Source organism: Sus scrofa, chromosome 1 (genome assembly GCF_000003025.6).
Source record: "Sus scrofa isolate TJ Tabasco breed Duroc chromosome 1, Sscrofa11.1, whole genome shotgun sequence".
Classification (NCBI taxonomy): domain Eukaryota; kingdom Metazoa; phylum Chordata; class Mammalia; order Artiodactyla; family Suidae; genus Sus; species Sus scrofa.
In genome coordinates this window covers 16,650,614-16,663,058 of record NC_010443.5, presented here as the reverse complement: position 1 = coordinate 16,663,058, position 12,445 = coordinate 16,650,614, and positions in this window count along the sequence as shown.

Below are 12,445 nucleotides of genomic sequence, written 5' to 3'. Positions count from 1 at the left end.
TGTCCATGCTTTCGACAGGGACTCTTGGTGACCACCAATAGGGAGGCACAGTCTCTACTTTGCAGAGGCAACATCTGCCCATTCCTTGTGGGCATGCGTACCAGGGTCCCCCACAGAGGGGTTTGATGAAAACAAAGACCATGTTAAATGAGAGTTCCCACACCGGTGCGAACAGCGGGTGACTCATAGTCATGATTAATAGAAGGGGCAAGACGTCTTCATTAGGGGCCTAATTAAAAAAACTATAACACGGCGAGAGCTCTTACTCCACCAGAGCAGTAACACTAAAGACACAGGGAACCAGGAAGCAGAGCAGGAAAGCAGGAATGACATAAGCATAGGTGACCCTGCAGAGATGGTGACAGGAATGGTGCTTGCATGGCAACCATACCCCCTGACCCAGCAAGGTGAGCCACAACAGAAAAGGCAGAGGGCACGAGAACTGGACCCAGGTGAATGGCATTGGCCTTGGAGAAGAACTTAATGATGTAGGGGAGGAAACTTCTCCCTTTTTTCCTTCTTGGTTCTTTGGCAGGTCTAATAATTAAACAGGCCTAAGACAGATTAACAGGAGAAAAACAAATTCCACTTTGTGTGTTTGGGAACTCATAAAAATATGAGAATCAAGGATATGCGCAGCTTATAAAAGCTTTTGAACAAAGAAATGATATGTGGTTTTTGTTTGGGGGAGTTGTTTTTTGTGTTGTTTTGGGTTTGTCAGGGGGGGCGGTTGGCCATGTCTGTGACATGTGGAAGTTCCCGGGCCAGAGATCAAATCCATGCCACAGCAGCAGCATGAGACACAGCAATGACAATGCCGGACCCTTAACGTGCTGAACCACCAGGGAACTCCAGAAAAAAATTGACAGGATGGAGTTCCCGTTGTGGCTCAGTGGCTAAAGAATCCGACTAGGAACCATGAGGTTTCGGGTTCTATCCCTGGCCTTGCTCAGTGGGTTAACGATCCAGCGTTGCCATGAGCTGTGGTGTAGGTTGCAGACGCGGCTGGGATCCCACGTTGCTGTGGCTCTGGCATAGGCAGGCAGCTGCAGCTCCGATTCGACCCCTAGCCTGGGAACCTCCCATGTCCGCGGGTGCAGCCCTAGAAAAAGGCTAAATATATAAATAAATAAATAAATAAATAAATAAATAAATAAAAATTGACAAGATAAAGAAGTTTGGGATCAGGATAGTAAGTGAGTGAAGAAGTCACAAGTCTTGTTTGCACAAGCTTCTCGGCCTTAATGTCCCTGTCTCTAATGATAAGGGTGTCTCTCTACCTCGGGGTACAAGGACAGTACCTTTCCAATGGGAGATCGATCTCCTGCTTTTAGTGGGGACAAGGGAGGGTCCGAGTGTCCTTTGTGTACCAGCTGTTTCTTAAGTAACCTTAAACCAAAATCATCAGTATGTTGGAGTGGCAGGCTTTGGAGCGATGTATGCTGCTCTCCTTCAAGGAGAAAGAGAAACTGTGACCCACAGCAGGAAAGCCTGGAATGGGGCCACATTTCCAGGGAATGCCATGAGAGAGGCAGCGTCAGAAGGGTCCAAAAGCCCAGCTGGTTGTATTTTGTTGTTTGTACTCAAACATGTTACCCCAGTACAAGCTGGGGTGACTTGAGAAGTTATGATAGACTCATCTTTAGAACAGCATCCTTTCTAAATCTGATCTAGACAAAAGGAGTGAGTTGGAGGCTTAAAAAGAGAGCGTTTTGACTCATTTAAAATGATGCTGGAAGAATGTCGTTTAATGACGAGGGTTTTTTTAGAATGCTGCAGTTTCCAAGATTTACAATTTTGTGGGTCTCTAATGGCGAAGACCCTACAAAGCAGATCCAGCTTTGCCAGCGTTCTCTTTCAGAATGTTCTTGCAATTTGGTTGAGGTTAAGGATGTTTCCATAACGTAAGTCTACACCTTAGCTCTTTTCCAACATCTGAACATCACTGTTCATGCAAAGGCTTCTCTTTTAGTTTGCTGTGGCCTTTCTCAGCTTCCCACAATTGGGATAGTATTTCATATCCACAGGAATGGAAATAATAACCAATAGCTCACTTTCCTCTTCTGTGGTTGATGTTTGTGTTTTTGCTCTTTCTTCCTTGAGCTGCCTCAGCCCCCTCCTCCCTCCCCAACCACTTACCCCTTCAAGCACTGCTCCACTCAGCATCTTGACAGAAAGTAAAATGTATTGACAAGTAAGATAAAGGGAATATAACAAGGGCTTATGCCTAGAGGCTGGTTGTCTACAGAGCACTGAACTTGGAGTCCTAAGGCCAGGGTTAATGCTAAGCCCCCAAGCCTCTCACTAGAGTCTTCAAGGGTTCCCTAATGTCTATATAAGGTACAGCTCTTTAGCCTGGAATTCAGAGTTTTCCACAATCTGACATTGACCCGCATTGGCCTTCTACCGCAACAGCCACATAAATTCTCTTCTCCTGCCAACTGGGAAGTCGTTCCCCAAACTGGGCATGCTCAGCCCTGCTCTCTGTGCTTGGCTCCAGGCTCCGCTGGATGACAATACTGGCCACATCCCTCTCTGAAGAGATTCTGTTGACCTGAAGTCCATTCAAGGGGGTTACGATGGGTTACCACACTAAAACTCGGAAATAAGGTTATACCTTCAGTTATTATTTTCTGGCTCACTTGCCGGCCTACAGAAATTTCTGAGCCTGGGATGGAGCCTGTGCTGCAACGCCGAACGCTTAACTTCTAGGCCACCACGGAACTCCACACCCTCAGTTAAAACTAGGATGTATTAAGGGATTTTAGCTTTCAGTAAAAAATCACCTTAAAAGATCTTTACGTCAAAAGAAGGAAAGGAGGAGTTCCTGCTGTGGCACGGTGGGTTAAGAACCTGACTGCAGTGGCTCAGGTCGCTGCGGAGGAGCGGGTTATGATCTCTAGCCCAGTGCAGTGGGTGAAAAGATTCGGCATTGCCGCACCTGTGGCGTAGGTCACAGCTTGGCTCAGATGCAGTCTCTGGCCCAGGAACTTCCACATGCCATGGATGCACCATTATAAATAAATAAATAAACAAAAGGCATGGAAAATATTGTCTGGTGTTAGTTGAATGTAAAAGAGAGCAGGAGTCAGGTCCACATGCAGGAGGAAGATGTGAACAACAATAGCAAAAGGATTACCCACACACATTTTAAGTTATAGGGAATAAAGTTTATTTTGGCAGAGAGTATTAAAAAAAATCAGAGTTGCATGGATTTGTAACATAACCCCGCATCCTTAATTTGGGGTAAGGGCAACACATTTCCTTGCTTTCCTGCATTCTGCTAAATCACCATAATCTAAATTGCTTTATAAAACCAATCCACTGTGTGGAATATAGAAAGAGGGAGCTCAACATTGCCCAAGGAGCAACAGACTGTTCGTGTGTCTCTCCCACTCTCCGGGGGAGAGGGCATCTCCACTGCCTGACACGAATTCTCTCATCCAGCTGGAAGACTGTCCCTTAGCAGAGATGCATATGCTAGAATACCATCATCTGGCCACCTCGGGAGATGCTGAGACCACCCACTCTGCCTTTGCTCAAATTTCATGCTCACCCATGAACCTCTGGTCACATGTGAATTCCTAGGTAAGTTTCCTCAAGGAAGAAAGGGCTAACTAACCAGAGAGCGTGTGTAGCTCAAGCCCGCATCATCTAACGAACGCTCTTCGGGTATAAACTCTACACCATCACCTTCTGTGAGTTTGTTCTGCAGGCACCCACTGCTGAGAGCCTGGCCAGCTGGAGGCACACTGACCAGATCGAGTCTGTCAATCTCACAAGCTAAGAGCCAGAACACAAATGTAGTAATTCTCAGAGGCAGTGCCCCTGAGCCCTGTGTGGGAGGGGAGGCCAGCTTGACCCCCTGGGACACCACCCTCCTGTCCCTCCAACTGCCACATGTTCTCCCTGACACCAGCCAGGGTGCGGTTAAGAGTGAGGACCCACCCCAGTTATCTCAACAGAGAGGAACTAATATAAAGAATTGAACACTAGATATTGAAGCAGCAGAAATGCAAAAAGGGAACACCAACTTTTCATGGATGTAACAACTGCAAGGAGTTCCCACCTCTAGGGCTGGGGTAGCAAAGGAAAGAGATGGGAATTATTAAAATATAGAAGTTAGGATAGTGTTATGGCCTAAATTCTGCCCTCCCCCACGCCAAAAAATCTGCATGTTAAAGTCCAGGACCTCAAGAAGTGACTGTATTTGTAGCTACGGCCTTTAGGTCAAAATGAGGCCATTAGGAAGTTTCTGCTGCAGCACAACAGGATCAGTGGCTCTTGGGAGCACTGGTGCAGAGGTCTGATCACTGGCCCAGCACAGTGGGTTAAGGATCTGGTGTTGCCACAGCTGTGGCTTAGATCACAACTATGGCTAGGATCTGACCCCCAGCCCTAGAACTCCATATGCCTAAGGGCAGCCACAAAAGAAAAAAGAAAAAAAAATTGAGTTCATTAGTTAGAGTAAGCCTACTCTGATATGACTAGTGTCTTTTTATGTCATTGAACCAAACTTGGGTCTGCTTGTCTGTGCACAATAAAGCCAATCTACTGACCTTGGGTTATGGCAAAGGAAAATGCAGCATTACTGCTGGGTGCCAGGCAAGGAGTCTGGAACAGCCAGTGCTCAAAAAGCCCCAAACTCCTCAGTGGGTTTCAGGGAAAGGATTTTAAAGACACGGTGAGGGACGGGGGCGATAAGGGTGCATGACCGATGCATGGACATTCTTCTGATTGGTTGGAGGTAAGGCAGTCAAGAGTCAACGTCATCAACCTTCGGGTCCCCATAGGTCTGGGGTCCACGTGCTTGTGGGCAGCACACATACAGTTAACTTCTTCCACCTGGTGGGAGTTTCAATATCTGCAAAAACAACTCAAAGAATTTTGCTCAAAATATTATCAATAGCCCTGGAGAAGGAACAAAGATGGTCCTTGACTCTGTTTAATGGCTAAGCTATTATTAATTTGTCATGCTTGATTGTTTTCCTTTGTCTCTGCATTCTCTCACTTCCGTGATCAAAAGTAATCTTTAGAACTTGGGGAAGGCCTAGGAGGTTACAGTTTTACTACCCATGACAAAGGACATGGGTGGGGGTCTGTGCAGGGAAGGCCCCACAGGGTCCTGCTGGGGAGGAGATTTGGACACAGGTGGATGCAGAGGAAAGACCATGTGAAGACTCAAGGAGAAGGCAGCCACAGGGAGAGGCCTCCAAAGGAGCCTGCTCTGCTGACACCTTGATCTTGGCCTTCTAGCTTCCAGTCTCTGAGGAAATCAATTTCTAATATTTGAGTCACCCAGTCCAAAAGTAGTTCTTGGTTAGGCAGTCCTGGCAAACTAATACAAGTAGGAAGGAGGGGGTTCCTGCAAAGCTGGAATTCAGACAACTAGGACACCTGCTGCTGGTGCTGATGTTTCTGAGGGAAACTGATGAGGCTGGCATGGCAGGCGAACAGGAAAGAATGTGCATATCCCTTCCTTTTTTTATATTTTATTTAATTTATTTTTTCTTTTTAGGGCTGCACCAGTGGCATATGGAAATTCCCAGGCGAGGGGTCCAATTGGAGCTGCAGCTGCTGGCCTCCACCACAGCTAGGGCAATGCCAGATCCTTAACCCGCTGAGCGAGGCCAGGGATCAAACCCACATCCTCATGGATACTAGTCAGGTTCTTTACCCACTGAGCCACAATGGGAGATCCTGCATAGCCCTTCTTAGTCTTCCTGCATTCCAAATTCTCTCTTGGGCCCCCACTGGTAAAACCTAACAAGGATGCCACAAGAAAAGCAGAAAAGTGGTTTGTCAAGTCCTAACTCACTCCAGTATCATAGAGCTGAGGAAGGATGGTCCAGAGCTGAGACAACAGCCTAATAACTGGCATTATATTGTAGACACAGATTTTTGTTAATTGTCTCTCTCCTCCACTTGAAAGTAAACTCCAACTGGGTAGGGATTTTGTTTTGTTCACTGCCATACCACCTAGAATAGTCTCTCACAAATGGCAAGACCTCAATAAATATACATCAAATGACTAAGCGAATTAGTATCATCACCCAAAACAAAAGGTGAAAGTTAAAGGCTATAGAGAAACATACTTTCCAAATTATATCATAATCAATGTACTAGTTAGAAATAGCTTGGCTTCATCTACCAGGAAAATCAAAATGGTAGTGAGTTAAACAAAGAAGCACTTACAAGAAACATCATCAGTCCAGGGCTGATGTAGCCTTCGATGGTGTTAAGGAGCCAGGCTCCTTCTTTGTCATTTTTCCACTACCCTCAGTTCCATGTCAAGGTTCAACATGGCTGCTCCAGCTCCAGCCATCACATCAGCATTCCAGCCAGGTGAAAGAAAAAAATAAGAACTACTGTTCTTTATCCTTTTAGGGAACTTAGAAGTTTTTCACCCTGCCTCCTTTTACATTTTGTCATGTCACCCATATATAGCCGAGCAAAATGATATTCTCTGTGGCCATGAGCCCACCTGAAAATAGTGGCTGTTATTTACTAAAGAAGGTGAGAATGGATATGAGAGATAAATGGCACTCTCTGTCACAGTGAACATTGCATAATTTTTCTCTCCGTCACATATATAAAGGAAGAAGGTAAATGTGATTTACTAAGCAACAGTGCTCCAGGTATTATTTGAGAATGCTACACTAATTGCAGCTGCTCCCTGGATTGGTCCAATGTGGGACTCAAGGAGTCACCATAGGCACCACCCTCTTACTTTTACATCCAGTGTTGTGTGAGTCTCTGTCTTGATTTCAATGCTGATGAAAATGGTAGGCATTTGCACAGCACAGGGTTAGATGCAAGGGCTCTGGAGTCAGAAAACCTGGGTTCAAGGTGTTCTCATTGTGGCTCAGCAGGTTAAGCATCCAACATTGTCTCTGTGAGGATGCCAGCTCCTTTTCTGGCCTTGCTCAGTGGGTTAAGGATCCCACATTACTGCAAGCTGTGGCATAGGTCACAGCTGCATCTCTGATTTGACCCCTGGCTCATGAACTTCCATATGCTGCCATGCCGCTGTAAAAAGAAAAAAAGAAAAAGAAAACCTGGTTTCAATACTTAGTCCCAGAACTTGCTTACTGTATAAACTTAAGCTGGAGTTCCCGTTGTGGCACAGTGGTTAACAAATCCGACGAGGAACCATGAGGTTGCGGGCTCGATCCCTGGCCTTGCTCAGTGGGTTAAGGACCCCGCGTTGCCATGAGCTGTGGTGTAGGTCACAGATGTGGCTCGGATCCCGAGTTGCTGTGGTTGTAGTGTAGGCCAGTGGCTATAGCTCCAATTGGACCCCTAGCCTGGGAACCTCCATATGCCGCAGGAGCAGCCCTAGAAAAGGCAAAAAGATAAATAAACAAACAAACAAACTTAAGCAGTTTACTTAATTCTGTTTTCTCATTTGTCAAATGGAACTGATGATGGGGTCTGCCCCATAGGCTATGGTGGAGATTGTGGAGCACCAGTTAAGTGCTAAAGAAATATTTCCTATTATTATAATTATCCGCTGACTGTTCTAACCCCTAGATAGCTCCCAGATTTCCTCCCTCTTCTCCATTCAGCAAGGCACAGCTTCCATTCAGGCCCTTGTCAATTCTCAGCTGGTTCCATACTGTTAGGTCTCTCTTACTCATTCTCCTGCCTTCATCCTTATTTGCTTACAATCTACCCTACAGTTATAGCCAGAGAGATCTTTGTAATTTACATATCTGATGATGCCATACATTCCCTTGAAATTTTTCATGATGCTCCTTTATGACTTGACCTTTTTGGCTTCATCCATTGCCACTATGGTGCCAGCGAACCACTTACGGTGTTCTCAGAGAACTCTTTCTGGTCTTGCACGAGTTGTTCCCTCTGCCTGGGATATGTTTTCTTCACCTGAATCTCTGTTATGTGACTCCTCACCTTTCATGATTCAACTCAAACATCACTTCCTCCAGGAAGCCTTCCTTGACCTCCTCAAGTGCAAATGAATTCATAGAATATAACACACTTAGAATAGGGCCCTGTCATGGTAATTTCTCAATAGGCGTAAATTTTTGCTATTGCCATTTTATCTCTGTGTTGGCAGAGTACTTTGTATTTTATTAGAGTACCATTAATATCTTGTAATTGTTCTCAGGTGTCTGTGTTTCCCCACCAGGGTACAATTCCTGGTATACAATAACCACTGAATTGGTGCATGGATGAAGGAAAGAAGGGAGGAAAAAAGAAGGGGGGGGGGAGGGATGTGAGAGAGGAAGATGACTCTACCCTAAGTAGGCACAACATGAATTTAAGAAGACTGGGGGAAAAAAGGTAGGAAAAATATCTCTTGTGATGCTTTATCACTGAACAGGGCTTCAGGATGAGTTTAGAGGCACTGAGCAAAGGGCTTGCCATCCTATTTGAATACACAGATAGAAAGATGTCTGCGTGCTGTACAGTGGAAAAAAAAAAAAAGATGTCTGCGGTGATGTTTATCTGAAGTGGTGGGAACTGTGGGTGATATTTTTTACTTGCTACCTTGTGTATCTCCCCATTGTTTGAATGATGTATGGTAAGCATGTGATTTTCCTTTTTTAAAAAAAATCCTGAAAACAAATATGGTGCATGGTTAATTCTGAGTGGTAGAGATAGGAATGATTCTTAACCTCTCCACTGTACTTTCTGTGGTTCTGAAATTCCTCCTCCCATCCCCCAAATGTTGGTTTAATGAATCTAAGAATTCTGCCTCTTCATTCTTGAACTCCTTTTTGTCCCTTCAGAGAATACTGGTTAAGGTAGCCCACTTTGGGGTCTGACTGGATTCAAATTCTGTCCCTATTATTCACTAGCTGTGGTTCCTTAGTCAAGTTATTTAACCTCTCAAATTCCTCAGTGTCCTCATAAATAAAACGGATTTAGGAGTTCCCGTTGTGGCTCAGCAGCAGTGAACCATTCCTGCTGGTATCCATGAGGACATGGGTTAGGTCCCTAGCCTTGCCTAGTGGGTTAAGGATCTAGTATTACCGGGAGCTATGGTGTAGGTCGTAGATGCAGCTTAGATCCTGCATTGCTGTAGCTGCGGTGTAGGCTGGCAGCGGCAGCTGCAATTCAACCCCTTGCCTGGGAACCTCCATATGCCATGGTGTGGCCCCCAAAAGATTAAAGATAAAAAAAAAAAAACAGATTTGTCCTTCCACATTGAATTGTTAGGGTAAGTATCCAGCATAGGGTAAGACTGTTATTATTATTCCCTAGCTTATGCTACATTGAATCATAAATACATATGGATGCTGGGGTTGGTTTGCTTTTTTCAAGTTTCTCATGGTGCTTGTTTTCCAGCCTCCTCCAGACTTGGCTGGTGATTTTGCTGTATCTGCATGAAGACTGGAAGCTCCTGCACCGGAAGTACAGTGGCTGCCACTAGCTGAGGCGAGAGATCCCCTTTCTGAAGGGACAAAGGAGAGGCTCTAATGTGGGAAGAGGAGGGAATGTTCCCTTCTCCGTCTCTGAAAAAAGAATTTGCTGGTGCTGTTTTGAATGTAGACCAGATAATCTACCACAGTGATTAGAAAAACAAATCTTCCCTTCTGCATTGAAAATAAAAATACATGCATCTGTGATGCCTCCTATCTGGTTATCCATAATTTCTAATTTCTTTATAAGGAACGTGTACTGCTCGAGTAATAAAAACTTTTTTTAAAAGCACAGTACAGTAGCTGTTTCCAATTCTCATGGTTACAGAATGAGTCAATCTCTTTAATGTCAATTTTTTTTTTTTTTCCCAGAGAGTGACTTAGTCGACCGAGCATGAGGCTGGGAACTAGAAACTTCCAATTCCTTATCAAAGCACTGAGAGTCCCTTGCTGTTTAGCCTTTGCAATTTCTTTACCTCTCTGACTCTTTAGGTTCCTTGAGCAATAAATAAGAATTCTCAGGGACACTGGAAAGTCCAATTATTTAGTGTTCACTGGATCCATAAAGACATAACAGGTTAGTTTTATCTAAGATAGGTCAAGAATTGAGTCCGAGGCATAACACCTAAGTAAAAGCTGCCTTCCTTTGTCTCTGTGATATAGAAAAATGGTGCCTCCTCTGAAAATATTGTAAATATCAGCCTTTCAGTCGACTGAAGTTTCACAGTGTGGGACCTGCTTTGGTTGACATTTAGGGAGAAGACTGGAAATGTTCTCGGTTTGCTTTACTCATTGGCCAGGCATTTAACCAGAGCAGACTATAAACACAAGTCATTTGTAGTAAAAGTACCAGCGGGGGCAACCCCCATACCCCCTTATAACTGATGTCCGTAGCCCTGGCATCTCTGTTCTTCATAACACAGCCTTTCTCTGATCACAGCTGCCTGCACTGAAGTGAAAAGCTGACCCACGATGAGCTGAGCTGGCCAGATTCTGCCTCCTTTGAACTGAGATTGAGTCAGGGGTCACTTAGGACTTGGGGCGGATCGCCAGGCTGGGCCATGTATAAGCAGAAGAGCCAGCGCAGAGGAGCTTCTTGTATGCAGAGAGCAGCAGGTTGGAGGGACCTGGTAAGCACAGAGAGAAAAGGGAGCCAGTGGGTGGGGAGAAAGCTGCCAGAGGCTTTCTCGTTTCCACGGAGCAGGAAGATCTCTCGCATCTGGGGTCTACATACATTCTCTACATCGCCTCATAAACTCCTTTCTTGATATGAGTCGAGTGGGTTTTATTTTATTGCATCGCATCCCTGATTCCATCTCTAGTGCCTGGCCTTCTAAGGCAGTGGAATCCTACGCTGAGATTATGTATGCCAGGAAGATGTCCACCCAAAGGCTGGGATTCCTGTATAAAGTGGCCAACTTCTTATTCTTCCAAATAAAAGCCAAGAAATATTAGAGGGTACCCTCCACAACATAGTGCTACAAATTGTAACACATGTGTAAGAGATAACATTTTAAAATGGAGTAGTTTTATTTAAAACTTACTACAGGGGAGTTCCCGTCGTGGCGCAGTGGTTGACGAATCCGACTAGGAACCATGACATTGAAGGTTCGGTCCCTGCCCTTGCTCAGTGGGTTAACGATCCGGCGTTGCGTGAGCTGTGGTGTAGGTTGCAGACGCGGCTCGGATCCCGCGTTGCTGTGGCTCTGGTGTAGTCCGGTGGCTACAGCTCCGATTCAGCCCCTAGCCTGGGAACCTCCATATGCCGCGGGAGCGGCCCAAGAAATAGCAGCAACAACAACAAAAAAGAGAGACAAAAGACAAAAAAATAAAAAAAATAAAACTTACTACAAATGATCCTTTTTTTCCATTTTTAAATTATAATTTACATATTGTAAAGTTCACCCTCTTTTAGTGTGTATTTCTTCAAGTTTTGACAAATGCATAGAGTCGTATGACCCCGCCACAGCAGAATGGTTAATAGACTAGTTCCTTGACCCTAAAAAATTCCTCTGCAATCAACCCCTAACACCTTCTCTAGCCTCTGGCAACCATAGGTCTGTTTTCTGTCATCTGATATGTAGTTTTGTCTTTGCAAGATTATCATACAAGAAAATCCTACAAGACATCAACTTTTGAGTCTGACTTCTTTCACGTAGTGTAATGTATTTGCGATTTAGCCATGTTGTTTCAGGCATCAGTAACTCATTCCTTTTATCACTAAGTGGTATCTCATTCCGTGAATGTATCACATTATGTTTATCTGTTACCCCACTGAGAGACACTTGGTTTGTTTCCAGTGTTTGAATAAAGCCACTACAAACACTCACACACAGGTTTTTGTGTGAACATAGGTATTTATTTCACTTGGGTAAATACCTAGGAGAGGAATTGCTGGGTCATATGATAAGGGTATATTTAACTTTACAAGAAACTGGCCAATTGTTTTCCAATGTGGCTGTGCCATTTTGTGGTCACACCAGCAATAGATGGGAACGCCAATGGCTCCTATCCTAGGCAGAGATTGATAACAATACATTTGTTTAACTATCCTAATAGGTCTTTGATGGTATTTGCGGTTTGATTTGCATTTCCCTGATGATTAGCAATGTTACACATATTTTTATGTGCTTATTTGCCATCTATATATCTTCTTTAAAAAAAGTCAGTTTAATTCTTTAGCCCGTTTTTCTGTTTGTTTTTTTGTTTCTTTGTTTTGCTTTTTAGGGCCTCACCTGGTGCATACAGAAATTCCCAGGCTAGGAGTCGAACTGGAGCTGCAGCTGCCAGCCTATACCACAGCCACAGCAACGTGGAATCTGAGCCACATCTACAACCTACACCACAGCTCATGGCAACACTGGATCCTTACCCCACTGAGCGAGGCCAGGGATAGAACCTGCATCCTCATGGATGCTAGCTGGGTTTGCTTCTGCTGAGCCACAGCAGGAACTCCTCTTTGGCCCATTTTTAACTGGCTTGTTTGGTTTTCTTGTTATTGATTTTTAAGGGTTCTTTACATATTCTGGAAACAATTCCTTTATCAGATATATGCT